Genomic DNA, 13,306 nt, shown 5'->3' on the forward strand with positions numbered 1-13,306 from the left:
TCTCAAAGAAACAACTGTCCAATAAATAAGTGGGCTAAATACTTAAAGAGAAACTTCTCTGAAGAGGAAAGAAGGATGGCCAACAGACACATGAAGAAATGCTCAACCTCTCTAGCCATAAAATCAAAACAACATTCAGATACCACCTCATCCCAGTTAGAATGGCTATAATCAAGAACTCTAATAACAACAGATGCTGGAGGGGATATGGACAGGAGGGAATCCTACTGAATTGTTGGTGAGAGTGTAAACTTGTTCAACCACTTAGGAAAGTAGTATGGAGGCTCCTCAAAAGACTCCACATAAAACTCCCCTATGATCCAGCAATCCCACTTTTGGGCATTTACCCAAATGATCACAAACAAGACTATACTAAAGCTACCAGCACAACTATGTTTATTGCAGCATTATTTACCATAGCTAAGATATGAAACCAACCCAGATGCCCCTCAGTAGATGAATGGATCAAGAAAATGTAGTATATATACACAATGGAATTCTATGCCTCCATCAGAAAGAATGACATTGCCCCATTTGTTAGGAAATGGAAAGACTTGGAAAAAATTATATTAAGTGAAGTAAGCCAGGGCTGGGAAGATGGCTCAGTGGTAGAGTACTTGCCTTGCATGCCTGAGGCCCTGGGTTCGATTCCTCAGCACCACATAAGCAAAAAGAAAAAAGCCGGAAGTGGCGCTGTGGCTCAAGTGGTAGAGCGCTAGCCTTGAGCTGAAGAGCTGAGGGACAGCACCCAGGCCCAGAGTTCAGGCCCCACGACCGGACCCAAAAACAAAAAAACAACAACAACAAACAAAGTGAAGTAAGCCAGGCCCAAAGAAACATAGATCCCATGGTTTCCCTTATTTGCAATAACTAGTATATGTCTGAGACAAGCAGAAAAGGTAGACAAGATGTTATTAGGTGAAATGAACCCCAAGATAAGGACTCAAATGGCTTTTCTTTCTTGCTATTGTTTCTAACATATTTATAAGATATTTCTTTGTTCCTTTGTATGTCTCTCCTCCACGGTATAACCCCTGTTTTCACTGTATTTGATGTTGGTATAATTTGTGGAGGGGAAGGGAAAAAACAAATTGTTTAAATAATGAGATGTACAAGACATTTTGTCGAAAAATGAACTTTACAACTTTGGTGTGGTGGGGGGTGGGGGAGATGGGAAAGGATGGTAAGGCAGCAATGCTTGATAAGAAATGTACTCATTACCTTGCTCATGTAATTGTAACCTCTCTGTACAGTATTTTTCACAATAAAGAAATAAAAATAAAAGAAATTTTAGTGCTAGTACAATACATCTACTTTTCAAAAATGAGTGATATTAAAATATTTTTCATTCAAAAGAAAGGACATTCTAAATTCTGTGTGTGTGTGTGTGTGTGTGTGTGTGTGTGTGTGTGTGTGTGTGTGTGTGTGTGTACCTGTCCTAATTAAATGAGCTCTATTGGAGAAATGATGTAAATGTTTTCCTCAATGAATTAGGATTATTAACCAAACACTCCAGCCCCAATTTAAATTAAGACTACTTTCCTGGGATCTCTCATAGGCGAATTCTGCCACTATACTCATAGATGAGATCCCATTTGGCAGCACACATTCTCTCAGCTTTCCACTTGTTTTCTGTGCGGGACTCTTAACAGCTACGCTTGGAGCAATCTTCAAAGTTTACTTAGCATTTACCTTGTGTTACATTTTGTTCAGGCATATGTCAGCGGATGCATGATGGGCAGGGTTCTCAGTTTCCTTTTCTTCTGTTCCCTCTGTCCTGTGCCCCACCTGGCAGGCATAATAATGATGCTACAATGACAGTAGATGAGTACAGACTGTTCACAGTAACAGTAAGATATACAAGCAGGCAGGTACTTCTTGTGAACAGTAGACCAAGGGTCACTAGCAGAGAGTCAGGCTCACTTTAGATGCATGTGTATATAGAATGAATGACTAGCTACCAATTTGTCCATTTGGATTTCAATATATGCTGCTGAGTCTTTGCCCCCTTAGCAGTACTGGGATTTGAACTCAGGGCCTTGCCCTTGCCCAGCAGGCACTCTACTGATGCGCCTGTATCTCTGTAATCTCTTTCTGCTCCAGTTATTTTGAGATAGGATCTCACTTTTTGTCTGGGCACGTGCCTGGACTGTGATCCTCCTATTTTTACACTTAGATGAGGTGAGATCAGCTAAGATGATAGGGTATGTCCTAGTGTTCAGCTAAATGAAGTCATGTGAAGTGTTTTGGGCCAGACTCCGCTGGAACGGTTCCTCCTCGTCTCAGCCTCCTACATGGCCGAGCTGACAGGCATGAGCCACTGAACCTACCCGATGGAACATGAGAGACCTTTTGTTTTTGTTTTTTCTTTTTTTTTTTTTTAATTCTCGGGGTTTGAACTCATTCTTTGTATTTCCTAGGCCAAAGCTCTACCACTTTAGTTATACCTCCAGCCTTCAGTCTTATGGGGTTTTTTTTTTTTTTTGCTTTTTCTTTTAAATAACTCTTCTTTTTTAAAAAAACATTTTTTTTCTCTTTAAAAAATATTTCTTTTATTTATATTTTGCTTATGTGGTACTGAGGAATCACACCCAGGGCTTTATGCATGCTAGGCAAGCACTCTACCAAGGAGCCACATTCCCAGACCCTCTTCTTTTACTTTTGTTTTTTGTTTTGTTTTGTTTTTTTTTGTCGGTTGTGGGGCTTGAACTCTGGGCCTGGGTGCTGTCCCTCAGCTCTTCAGCTCAAGGCGAGCGCTCTACCACTTGAGCTACAGCGCCACTTCCGGTTTTCTAGTGGTTTATTGGAGATAGGAGTCTCACGGTCTTTCCTGCCCGGGCTGGCTTTGAACCGCGATTCTCAGATCTCAGCCTCCTGAGTAGCTAGGATTACAGGCGTGAGCCAACGGCGCCCGGCTTCTTTTACTTTTGTTATTGTTGTTGTTTTGTTTTGTTTTGTTTTCTTGAGATAGGTTCTAACTACAAAGTCTAGGTTGACCTGGAACTCATGTTTTTTTCTGCCTTAGTCTCCCAAATACCACTACACTCAGCTAATATTTTACTCTTATAATAGTATTCAAACAGGGCAGTGGTGGCTCACACCTGTAATCCTAGCTATCCAAGAGGCTGAGATCTGAGGATCACAGTTTGAAGCTAAGCTAGGCAGACAAGTTCATGAGATTCGTACCTTCAGTGAACCACCAAAAAAGCCAGATATGAAGGTGTGGCTTAAGTGGTAGAGCACCAGCCTTGAGGACAAAAGCCAAGGGAGAGCATGAGGCCTTGAGTTCAAGCCCATTTAAAAAAAGCCCCCTGGCATAACAAACAAGCAAGCAAAACAACAAAACACAAAGCATTCTAGAGGTCATTGCCTTCCTTAACCTGAAATAAGCTACTGTGTGGCTAGCAAACCTCAGCACAGATCTTTCATTTTGTTAACAATCAAATTAAATCTTATTAAATTTGATCAGTTGAAATCAGCCCCAAATCATCTATGGTCCAAATAGAAAACACTGCTTATATTTTCTTCTGTCAGATCATAAAAATGGAGATACACGGAAATGACCACATGCCCGAATTCAATTATATGCTAATCTAGTAACAAACACTTTGGAGAAATTTACAGAAAATGCATTTTTCCCAAATAAAAACATAGATGAATATTATGTTAAAATATAGAAAACAAAAAGGAAAACATGAAGGAAAGAATATGAATGAAATAACATTTCCTTAATTTAAAAAATGCATGTAGAGATAGCACGCTCATGAAACATACTGGGTAGGAGTTAGGGAGTAACTTTACCAATATCTCTCAATCATCTTCATCCCGATGTCTCCTGGCTGGAGATAATAAATCATAGCTTTTCTAGTAGAGTCATTCAGAAATTTGGTATATATGCACAAGCATAAAAGGTCCCAATAATAAATAGATGTTTCTAAGTTAGAATTTAAAGAAATTACTTCTCAGTCTTTAAAGTAGGGGACAGAGAAAAATGTGTTAGTTGATTTTTTTACCTTATTCTCATATCATGAATGTATGTGTGTGTGTGTGTATTTAGGCAAAGTCTCACTATTGAGTCTAAACTATCCTACGACTCACAACCCTGTATTATTTTTTTTATGATTTGAGTACTCAAAGAATTTTGGTGTGACATACTCTCATAGTACATGTTAACTTGTTGTCTGTTACTGAATATAGATACAACTATCTACATTTCTGCTATAGGTTAAAAACAAAAAGGTAGAGTTCCTAAGACAGTAGCATTGAATGCCTTCACTGCTGTGAGTCACATTTTCTACGAACTATCCTGCCTTTTCCAATTACCTAGAACTATAAAAATGTCAAATGGAAGGTCTCTAGGGTCAAAGGGTCATGAACTCATTGCCTTTGGGAGCCAGGCTTGCAAAATCATATTAGAATAAGCCAATCAGAGTCATAGGCAATGCATTTTCTCTTAAAGTCACTGAAATGAAAATCAAAAAGAAAAGCAAAGTAAAATGGGCCTGAGCTCAGCATGCTGCTGGCATAGGGGCAGACAAAATGGACACATGGAGTAGACAAGGGGGAATATGGAATATGAGACTGCAGCAACCCGTCAATTTAGAAACGGGGTTATTTTACAAACCATCATAGGAAATGAGGAAGCATAAATTGAGTTCCTAAATCAGATGATGACATAAGTAATATCAGGTGACTGAAGACCTAAATAGGAAAGGTAAAACTGAGATGTTAATAGAAAAAAAAACAAATGTCCAGGAACATCTAGTCATGTGATCAGCTAAGCAGTAGTCAGGTAGACAATAGATTTCCCAAGCTGAAAAGTGCATGCACATAGGGGACATGGAATTCTGGGAAAGATTTTAGCAGGTATTGAGTAGGCTTTTAAAGAGATGTGAATCAGCTACATTCCCCCAAAGCTTTTCACTATCATGTGGTTACCCATTCCATCATCTTATTGGACTAGAGTAGCCCATGACTTAAGTGGTAGAAAGCTTGCCTAGGAATTGAAAGACCCAGAGTTCAAACCCCAGTATTGGAAAAAATAAAATAAAAAAGACACACACACACACACACACACACACACACACACACACACACACACAAGTATTGCCTTTTTTATATATGATAACATCAAATCTCTGAAAAGTATGACTAGAGACCTATAGAACAGATGGAAAGACAGATTTGGAACCTACTATTATTTTGGACATGAGAGCCTTTTCTCTGGTCAGGCCTAGGATGATATAGACCAGCTATTTTAGTCTCCCTGCCACAGACATTGCCCTTTTTTATGAGGCATTATTTCAACACTAAAGAAGCGAACCCAGAGCCACCAGCGAATAACTTTGGAACATAAGTTCAAATGTAAATGGGCCATTTTAACCTGAATGGCTCCATTAAAAATGTTACAAATCTGAAAAACAGTTGTTTTATATTTAATGGTGCCCAAGATCTGTGTTTAAGAGATAGTACCAAGCACTCTACATTCTGCATAGAACTGTTTGACAATCAAATGAAAGAACTAATTTATTCAGGTATTGTTGCATAGCTTGCTTATTTCTAACATTGGCCTTTCTTGAAATAACATTAATGTTGGTCTACGTCGCCACCTAGTGGGCACAAGAACATATGCTATTAGATTTTGCATTTGTATTACTGGTACTACTACTTCTACTTCAGGACTTTTACTACTGCAATATAGTTCTTTCAGCATTTTTACTCATAAAGATTGTTTAAAGTTTTACCAGTAAGTCTTATTTTGTAAGTCATGGTGAGAAATTTTCAGATCAAGAATCTATATTTTACTTGGAATGCTTTGACCTACATAGCTGTCCTTGCCAGAATTTCCTGTTGGTTGTTTAATCTTATAGACAAGATGCTGTTTAACATGAGAGAAAAATGTGGAAGATACTGTTGGGGCAGCTTCTTTCTAGTTTTATTGTCCTACACTGTACTTCAAGTTAATGTATCCTATATTTGAAACCTTTCTTACTACAGTCCACTCATTCATACACGTCATCACATCAATAAAAATTTAGTGTTTTTCAATGTTAGGCATTGTCCTTGTTGCTATGGAAGTAATGATGAACTAAAAGGATTGTAGTCCCCACCTTCTTAGGATTTGTAGTCCAGTCAGGAATGACAATAACTATGTGACACACAGATGTCCTTGCTTCACCTGGGTTAGGACATGAGAGTATTTTATTGCCAAACAACAAGAGCCTGTGTTTACACACTACATTCTGCATAGAACTAATTTTCCTCATGCAGTGTTGAGAGCAGAGGGTGTATATGTCTTTTGTTTCAACCTGGCAATCAGCACAAAGAGAAAAGTTATAGTTCACCTGGGGAAAGAATGACATTTGGGAATCAGACCCCAACGTTTGAATCCTGTGTTTAATTACTGTTTTATGACCTTCAGAAAGGAATATTATCTCCCTGATACTTCTCTTTTGGGGGGCTGGTCTTGGGGCTTGAACTCAAGGCCTTGGTACTGTCCCTGAGCTCTTTTTACTCAAAGGGAACACTCTACCACTTGAGCCACAGTGCCACTTCTGACTTTTGTTTGTTTGTTTGTTTATCTGGTACTGAGGAATCAAACCCATGGCTTCATGCATGCTAGGCAAGCACTCTACCACTAAGCCACATTCCCAGCCCTCTCTTATTTTTAGTATAATAGGAATACTATGCTTTTTTTTTTAAAGAGAAAAGGCTATCACATAGACTAAATTATTAGTAAATATTTTGCTCAAGATATTTGCCAAAACCACGTGATTTAATTCATCATTCATGTTGTAATGACTTGGCACCCTGAAAATTAAAATGATGATAAAGACAAAAAAGGTGTCAAAATAAGAAAAAACATAGAAGAGCATAAAATCTCAAAAGGATACCATATTTTACTATTGTCTTTGCGTGGAAACACAATGTTCACATGGCAAAAGCATTCCATAACTATATCTAAATTCTTACTTATTAAGCTCCAAGAGTTGGCCTAAGGCAGATGCTATAAATCCAATTGGCCAGATAAAGGAGGAAACTCGGGTTATTGGTACTTTATTTCTCATGACAAAGTTTGTAGAAGGAACTTGTAGCTCTGGATTGAGTCTCTTCCAATACCACAGAAAGAGTGGCTACTTCTGAGCCAGATGCTGGTGGTCTATTCCCATATTCCTGGCTACTTGAGAAGCTGAAATGGGAGGCTCATGGTTCCAGGCCAGCCTAGGCAGAAAGTAATGAGACTCTGACTGCAGAGGGAAGCTGGATGAGGTGATGTGCACCTGCCATCTCAGGAATGACAGGAAGCCTGGAAGGAGGCAGGTTATGATCCAAGCATGTGCCCAGGGAAGAGACAGCACTTTGCCTCAGAAATAATACAATAAAAACAGAACTAGAAGCAAGGCATGGCAAGCCTGAAACCCTGAGTTCAAACCTAAGTATTGACTGCCAAAAAAAATAGTAAGAAGGAAAGGAGGAGAGAGAAAGAGAGAGAGGAGGAGAGGGAGGAAGGAAAAAGTGATGGAGGGAGGAAAGGAAAGCAAAAAAGGAAGGACAGAGGGAAGGAAGGAAGGAAGGAAGGAAGGAAGGAAGGAAGGAAGGAAGGAAGGGAGGGAGGGAGGGAGGGAGGGAGGGAGGGAGGGAGGGAGGGAGGGAGGGATAAAGGGAGGGAGGAGAAGACTTAAACAACATTCACCAAGTAGTTTTATCCATGGTGCTGGAAGTTTCACCATGCAGGCTGGTTTTCAAGTATCTCCCATAGGATATGTATAAGCAGAGGAAATATATCAAATATGGCTGCTGCTGTAAAAGAGATTTATTTTGTACCCAACCCCAAATTCTCCAGAGCGAGGCACAGTCTGTACATAATTTGGCCACTGCAAGTATGTTAGTTGATCAGTTAAGGATAACAGTCCTCCAGTTACAGACAGGGCAGGGAAATGAGCTAGGATACCTAATTTTTCCATGGGGTTAGAGAATGGCTGAGATAGAAATCATCAGGTCTTGTTGGCCCTCCTATTTCTACCACTTGCAGCAGGTAGGGTGACTGATGGCCAAGGGCGCATGCTCCTCTGACCAGATGCAAATCACAAATAAGTCTCTCATGATCTCCAGTTAGCCATGCACAGTACTTTCTCTCTCACCTTTGAGATGGCCACTGTTGATCTATTCATTTCCACAGAGGGAGTTATAGAGAAATGCAAACAGAAAATAAAATAAAATTTAAAAAAAAAAAGAAAGGGGAAAAAAAAAGAAATGCAAACAGATCTGTTCACATGCGGCCACATGTCTGTCATTTTTTTCTCTGTCTCAAGGACTGAAGGAAAGAACTCCCTCCCCCACCCCCCACCCCGGCTCTTCCTTGGCTGTGTCCTCATTGATTAATAGAATGTAGGAAGGAGGAAAATTAGGAGCCAAAGCTAGGCTGGGTAAGAACTTATTAATAGACCTTAAGATTCTGGACAACTTTGCAGCTGACTTGGCACTTCTATGTGGCGATAAAAGACTCAAAGTAGGAGACAAGGTCAGCAGAAGGATAATGGCTAAAGGGCCATGCGTCCAGGGAAGCCAGAGCCCGCATGCCAGCACTGCCCTCGGGTAGATGCCCTCGGAGTTCTCGCAGCAGAGACCTTCCCAACCGGACTACAGTTCAGCCCTTCATATCCACACTGCCGGGCTGCTCCCACAGGCAACCACGAGCTGTACTGATCATATACAGGCATTTTTCCTGTCATTATTCCCCAAACAATAGAGTATAATAGTTCTCTTTTTTGTTTTGTTTTGTTACACAGTATTTACCTTGTAATAGGTCTCAAAAGCAATCTAGGAATGACTTAAAGTATTTAGGAGGTGTGTATAGGTCACAGGCAAACCCTGTGACATTTTATTGAGGGACTTGAGTGTGGATCACTGGATCGCGTAGCCACCGGGCGTCCTGGAACGCATCCCCCCAGGGGACTTTGCACAACTCAGCCTGTAATTCCTTGTTCTTTGTGCCCTTAGAAATGGTTCCATCCTGTGCCAGGTAAGGGTGAGTGAGGGACTCTGTTCTGGGGAAGACTGTTCTCTATGCTCTGGTATCCAAGCAATGTCCCAGGCTTTGTGGAAATGTATAAAAATGTATAAAAATATTTGGGGAAAAAAGTGTATAAAAATGTACAAACCCCATTTGGAAGTGTATAGAAGTCCACCATCAACATAACTTTATTATTTTTCTCTGCCATTTAGATTTTACTGCTTATAAGCCGGGCACCCGTGGCTCACACTTGTAATCCTAGCTACTCTGGGGGCTGAGATTTTTGAGGATCACAGTTCAAAGCCAGCCTGGGCAGGAAAGTCCGTGAGACTCTTATCTCCAATTAACCACCTGAAAACTGGAAATAGCGCTGTGGCTCCACTGGTACAGCACTCACCTTGAGCTGAAGAGCTCAGGGACAGCACCCAGGCCCAGAGTTCAAGCCCTATGACCAACCAAAAAAAAAATTACTGCTTATAAAAATTGAACTACAGCTGTGTCTTGGTGGCTCGTGTTACCTAGCTACTCAGGAGGCTGACATCAGAAGATCAAAGTTAGCCAGTCTGGGTAGAAAAGGCTGGAAGACTCATCTCTAATTAACCAACCAAAAATCAGAAATGGAGGTGTGTGTGGTACAAGTGGTAGAACGCCAGCCCCAATTTAAAAAATAGGGAGGGACAGTGCTCTCAGGCCCCAAGTTTGAGTCCAAGTACTAGCACTAAAGAAATAAATGGATTAATTAAAATATTATTTAAATGTGAATTTCCTTATAGTTCTTTAAAATCATGGAGAAATCCACAGTAGGACTGTAACAAGAAAACAGACAAAGCCTTAGTTGGCCATGTTAAGTAATCATAAAATAGATGGGCTACATGTGTGAGTCACGTGCTCGGGGAGGCAGAGAAAGGGGCACAGAAGCCCTGCTGCAGGCCTTAAGAGCATCCTTTATGCCATCGATGCTCCTCAGTGAATACTCTGAGGAAAGAGGATTACAAAATCCTTGGGGAAAGACTGGTCACATTCACGATAAACTGACCTGACGGCAGCTGCCCCATCAGCCCGGGGCACGGCCAGACATCCCGAGTTTCCTCACGCTTATCTCCCCAGCCCTACCCAGACTCACAAGAAGCAGGTTTGTGTCTCCATTTTGACACTGTGGATTGTGCCTTTATACACCCTGGAATGCTGCTAGGGGCGGGGGCTGAAGATAAAAATCCATCCCTGGAAGGGATCATTCACATCCACAAGCCAGATTCTCATTTGTCAGGGTGATACAAAGCAGGCATGGAGGTCTGGACCACTTCCACACAGTGGAGAGCCTCCTGCCTGCATCCACATCATAGAAGCCTAGCACTGTCCTGACTGAGGGAAGTAGAGTCACTGCAGAGGCAAATCTGCATTGATTCCAAGGTGAGACCGGCCTCGGGTAGTTAGCATGTCCTCTGCGTTTTATAGCAGAAAACATCTGCCAGGTACACCACACTCCTGGAAACAGTTCATGCTAGCCCTTGCCATGTCTAAGTTACAGACCAGCTGCAGCAAGGTGCCCCAAAATTCTAGACAGGAAAGGAAAGAAAATGAACCATGGGGAATGCTTCGTTGATTGAAACCAACTTCCAAACCAAACATTTTCAGTGCAAACTCAGGTCTCTAGGATCATTCCTTAGGATCAGCAAAGACTAACCTGGAAACTCCTACTAGGAGCATGGCTTCCAGACCTAATGAGGAGATTGCCCATTGGCCTCACGCTCAAGCTTTTTTGAGGAGTACATTGGATGGATCATGAAGCTTCTGGCTTCTTCCATCCTGTTCTCTCCTTGGAGCCCAGCAGGGAATCTGGCATCCCCAGCTGTCTGTGGTTTTTTGCCAGCTCCTTAAACATCATGCTCTTTAAAGTAAGTCTTCTTTCAAGAAATTTGGACATACCTACTGTTTTTTTCTTTGAAGTCAGATCTCAACTTGATTATGGACATCTTATCAGTCATTTTCTGTTGCTTTCATCTATCTCCAAACATAGGTAGAGGCTTGATTTAGGGATTCAGAAAGAATAAAGTATGAAACTGCATTATTGCATTTGGCATAGTTTTGGGAGATCAAGTAACCAGTAAAATAGATAGATAAATAAATAAATAACATCATTAGTTTAACTTTTCCAAAGGAAGTCTTTCCCTGGGCCATGGTCCTGGTGAACCATCTAGAAGCATTTTCTAAGTTGTTTCTAATGCAAGAGTCCTGTGTGCTGTGTCCAGGTGGTTTGCATTTCATTCACTGGTGCCATTATCATTTCCACTTTACAAATGAGGAAAGTGAGAACAAAGAGAAGGCGCCATCTCTCCATCCAGGTTGTGAAGCTTTTGTTGTTGACTCCTCAGATCTGTTGTACCTCTAAGAGCACCCTCGCCGTTTCCTGAGTTGCCCATGGGATATCTGTGTGTAACCAAAGATACAGAACCAGCAAAAGGCCTGCTGGTGGGCACAGCCCATGAACAAGCCCAAGCCAGGGCTTTAATCCTTCATTGCCACGCTGGTTTTCCACAGCTCTACAGCTTGTTCTCCTGTGACACGTGACACGGAGAACTGAGGAAGAGCAATCAAACTAGCTGCACCTAAGGCTCACTTTGTATCACATGTTTTCTCCCTCCCGTTCACTTTAGAGCTTGTTCTGAGCTACATTTTCTATTTTGCTTTAATTTTTCTTTAAATTATAGATGAGTAGCTAGATTTATAGATGAGCCATTAGTGCCCAACTTCAAGTTACTTTTTTCTTTGAAGGGATGGGAAAGAGTATTATTGATTGATTGATTGATTGAGTCCCTCCTTCTCCCTGTTCTTCCCTTTCTCCCTCTTCCTCCTTCCCTCTCTCTGTCTCCATCTCTCTCTATCTGTTTGTCTCTGTCTCTGTCTCTCTCTGATAACAATAATGGACCTTGAACTCAGGGTCTTCAGCTCTTTCTGCTTGTCTAGCGTTCTACCACTGGAGCCACAGATCCACTTCTTGCTTTTGGGGGGGACCAATTGGAGATAAGAATCTCACGGACTTCCTGTACAGGCTGGCTTCAAACTGGGATCCTCAGGTCTCAGCCCCCTGAGTAGCTAGGATTACAGACCTGAGCCATTCATGCCCAGCGAAGGGTGCTCATTTCTGTGCAGGGTGGCAGAGAAAGAACAGAAAGAAGAGAGATGGGATGAGGCCTTGCAGGCTCAGGTAATGCTGTCATCAGGGAGGAAGACGTCTGGTCTTCAGAGAATAAGGAGGGGAATTTTGTGACACCATAGGGAAGAGCCATATGGCCTTGAGCTAAAATTACTGGTCTTACTTTCTATTAGCTTCCATCATCCCCAAAGAAAAGTCAGATTCAATTCTTCCGGTTCTTCCTGACCACCTCTTCCCTGTGGGATGGCTTAGATCACTTAACATTTCCCAGAGCTTCCTTTGGTGACAGTGCATTTTCCTGATTTTTCCCTCAACTGGCTGTTTCTGGGGGCTTTTCCTATTCTTCTGACAAGCTTTTGCTATTCCTACAGTAACAGAGTGGCCAACGCTTTCCCAGGAGTTGATTTAACTGCCCTAAGAGGATTTAGCTCCCTGTCTTTTGAGGAGTACTTGTAATTCATGTCAATCCTCTTAGATTTCCCTTTTAGGCCGTAGCTGCTTTTCTACCAGCCAGGTAAGGAAGTGACCTCTGTGTGCAGAAGAAATGGGGCTTGAGAATGAAGTCAAAACTTCAGCTACTAAGAGAGTTCTCAACATGGTCTTGACCTTCATTAGTAGACTACTGCTGGCCATTGGAATAGTCAATCCTCAGTAGAGACTTGGAGTTTACTTATTAAGAAATTCTGGGCTGCTTTTTGTTTTTGTTCTTGTTCTTGTTTTTGTTTTAAAGCAGGTGAAGTGAGTTTATTTAAAAACAAAAGTATAGAGGGCCCCAGAGTTCTGGAATTCTGTCTTTAAATTGGACCCAAAGTAAAGTGGCAAGAGCTTGGTCCCCACAATTAAATACAGAAATTATGAATGGGATTGGTACAGCTAGTTCTTGAAAGCATGTACAAAGCAGGGCCCTAGAACCTAACAATTTCTTATATGTATCTTTTCTTCAGCCACTGAACACTTTTACCATTTCTGCCACACATTTTTGTGATAGGAATGAAGAATGGTACAATATTTCACTGAAGTTTTTGTTTTGGCATCACCTAATAAGTGGTGAGACTGAATTATTTTTTCTTTTCTTTCTTTCTTTTTCTTTTTTGTGCTGGTACTGAGGCTTAAACTCAGGGCCTGGGTGCTATATCTTG

The sequence above is a fragment of the Dipodomys merriami genome, unplaced genomic scaffold (assembly GCF_024711535.1).
Source record: "Dipodomys merriami isolate MVZ:Mamm:240054 unplaced genomic scaffold, mDipMer1.0.p SCAF_8, whole genome shotgun sequence".
NCBI classification, from domain to species: Eukaryota; Metazoa; Chordata; class Mammalia; order Rodentia; family Heteromyidae; genus Dipodomys; species Dipodomys merriami.